Here is a 3,610-nt window from a genome sequence, read left to right as displayed (position 1 = left end):
CTCTGATAGATATGATTATAAGCATTGTCACTGAGTATGTGTAGCCCTCAACAATAATTAGTAAGCCCCATCTTTATCTTAACACACAACCTTTCTTGTTCATCTTCTTGTTCTTATCTTTGTTCCCCATCCTGCCAAGGAGTAAGCATATGGCTGGGTAGGAGTTCAGCTCTTGATCATGGTTAACCCATGATTAATCACAGAAATGAGCACTTAAACTTATTTAATCCAATAAATCACCAGGCATACGTTAATTTAATTCCATTCATTTATGCACATCACCGTATCTTAAAATCGTGTTTGCTTTGGTGAAAGAAGTCTCTTTTAGCTAAGTGTCTTAGTTTCAGCTGGGATTGATTTTCCTTAAGAGTGTCTGATATGATGCTATCTATTTGTTTCTAGGAGGAAAACAGTACTGATAACATTTCAAGGCTTATAGTTCCCTGCTAAACAGTGTTGTACAGAGCCAAGGCCATTCTCAGCAAAGGGCCCAAGGAACTGAGAGGGAACTTAGTAAGAACAGCTGACTTAAACTGGCCAAAGGGATATTCCACACCATATGAGATCATAAGGAAGGCGTTTTGAAGTGGGTTGGGAGTTCATCTCTCTCTCTTCCTCTGCTCCAGGGACTAGCTGGGCACTGGTCAGGGGGTGGTGAGCAATTCCTTGTGTATCACTTAGAATAATAGAATAATAGAATCCTTAGAGTTGGAAGGGACCTTTAAAGGCCATCTAGTCTAGCTGCCCTACAATGAACAGGGACATGCACAGCTAAATCAGGTTGCCCAGGGCCTGCTCCAGCCATGCCTTGAAAGTCTCGTGGGATGGGACACCCACCACATCTCTGGGCAACCTATACCAATGCCTCACCACCCTCACTGTTAAAGACCTTTTCCTTATATCTACCCTACATCCACCTCCATTAAGATTTGAACCGTTTCCCCTTATTCTGCCAACTACAGACCCTGCTAAAGAGTCTTCTTTCCCTTCTTTCTTGGAGCTCCTCTTTAGATACTGAAAGGTCTCTATCAGGTCACCTCACAGCCTTCTCTTCTCCAGGCTGAACAGCCCAGATCTTTCAGCCTGTCCTTATAGGAGAGGTTTTTCATCTCTTGGATCACTTTTGTGGCCCTCCTTTGAATGCACTCCAACAGGTCCATGTCTCTGCTGTACTGCGGACTCCACCTCTGGATGCAGTACTCCGGGTGAGGTATCACCAGCGCAGAGCAGAGAAGCAGGATCTCCTCCCTTAAACCTACTGGCCATGCTTTTTTAGATACAGCCCAGGGTATGGCTGGCTTTCTGGGCTGCAAGAACACCTTGCTGGCTCATGTCCAGCTTGCCATCCCCAGGTCTTTTTTTGGCAGGGCTGCACTCAACCTTTTCATCCCCCAGCTTGTAGTTGTAGTGGATGTTGCTTCAACCCAGGTGCAACACCTTGCATTTTGGATTTGTGAAGCCTCATAAGGTTCACCTGGGCCTACTGCTCAAGCCTGGATGGCAACCCATCTCTCTGGTGTGTTGACTACACTTGTTATATACATTAATACACATATCTATAATCGTAACTATTATCCTTTTCTTAGTAAACAGTTTTACTTCAACTCATGAGTTCTACTTTTGTTTTGTTGTTTTTTTTTTTTCCTATTCTCTCCTTCTTACTGGGAAGATGGGGAAAAGTGAGCAAATGACTGTGTCAACAGTAAGGTAAGATAATGCGGAATTCTACCACTACCAACAAGAAGTCCTGTTTCTTTATACTAAAGATAACTGCTACAGCATACAGATGGTAATTTTTTTGAAGTGATTGTGAATCCTGTTCCTTAAGTGAAGTAAATTGAATAGTTGATAAATGGAAAAAACTCAGCCAAACCCTACTCTCTTTAAAAAGCAGTAAATGATACATTCATTTCTTCTTTCTTCTTTAAAAGAAGGCACAGCTAGAAGTAAGCAAATTAAAGGGTGTTAATATTAAACTTTTTCTTGCTTACAAGAGCTGTCTAGAAAATCTCTTGAGAAATTGGTTTCAAAAGATAAAGGCCAATTTGATAGAATGTAATTGATGGAAGAGTGCATCTATTCACCGAAATTGCTCAGCAGGAACCTTGTTCATCTGTCAGACTCTGCAGGCTGATAAGTTTCTGCTAGATGGTTCCCCTGCCCCAAGGTAGTTAACAGGACTGAAACTGGCAACTTTTAGTCTTCCAGGTCAGTGAGGTGGCAGTAATTCTTTCTGTAATGTCTGGAATGGAGTACCTTGGAATCACTTAACATAGATGCTGAACTGAGTAAATAGTAATGCCTTATGTATGCAAAAGCACTTTAGATGCAAGCTGGTCACAAAAAAATGAAGTGTATTACTTTGACTTTTGCCTAAATATGTTCCTTAATGAGAAAAATTTTGTTAAGATAATGGAAGAACCTGCCTTTGCTTGTATATATGTGCAATACCTGCTTTTAACCTTGCACGACTTCAACACACCTTGGAAAAGTAGATCTGTTATTTTAAAAGTATTTTGCTTTGCTATATCAGAATTCATCATGGAAAAAAATAGTGTAATAAATTTTTAAAAGCCATGCTCCATTATGTTATACTTACATAATCACACTAACTTCAATAAGCATCAAAGCTTGGCAAATGGTTCTCCTAATGGCATTAGAAAACAAACACTTGCTCTGTTTTCTGAATAATTTTAGCCAGCATATCTAATAGTTCTGATCTGTTTATTAGCTGTGATGGACTTTCAAGTCCTTTTTTTCTGAGATGTGAGTATAGGTTGACATGAATTTCAGACTTCTTTTCTCAAGAAAGTGAGACTTATGCAGCTGTACTGCCTGGCCTCCCTCTCCTAACCTGCGAGTCCTTTGAGCAGCTCAAAGATAGTAAAATCCTACTCATTTTGTGAAAACTCCATTGCTAGAAATGGACCAAATTTAACGTTATCAATATGGAAAAGCCAGTTGCAGTTCAGCCAGCTGGCCAATGGATGTGGGTATAACTAACAGGCAATCAGCACATACTTATTTCAGCAACAGCATATGTTGCCACTTTCTCAGCCAAACTGGCAAAAGACACGGGAAGGAGCTGGAAGAAGCACTTTTGCACTGAAGATGGGAAGGACTGAGTAATGTGGGAGTAAAAAATCATTAGAGAACTTAATTACTTCCTCTGTTCATAGACAAACTTACTTTGGTGTCTTAAAACTGCAGATTTTGCCTCGGATAAAGGAATGTGTGAATGTCTTATGCAGAAGATACATTCATACTATAAAATAAGTGATTCCTGCCTTCTAGCCTAAATTTATTTAAGTGATGACTTATTTACAATAAGATACACTTTACTGAAGAGAGAAGAGCACCTGTGTTTCATTTCTGCATGGAAGGAAAAGCAACTTTTTCTGCTTTATAGTGCCAACAAAATGTGAAATGAGAGCTGTTAAAAGCATTTTCAAACAATAAACTGAAATGAAGAGGATGATGAATTCTTACACCGGTAATGACAGAATGGACAACAGGCATCTTCAATACATGCATGTAAACTCAAATAAAATGAACTCAACAGAATTACTAAATTGTAGTAAATAAAGCTGGATTGTTCTTTTTTTTTTTT

The sequence above is a fragment of the Meleagris gallopavo genome, chromosome 3 (genome assembly GCF_000146605.3).
Source record: "Meleagris gallopavo isolate NT-WF06-2002-E0010 breed Aviagen turkey brand Nicholas breeding stock chromosome 3, Turkey_5.1, whole genome shotgun sequence".
NCBI lineage: Eukaryota > Metazoa > Chordata > Aves > Galliformes > Phasianidae > Meleagris > Meleagris gallopavo.
The sequence above is the reverse complement of the archived record's forward strand: the minus strand, read 5'-3'. Positions refer to the sequence as shown.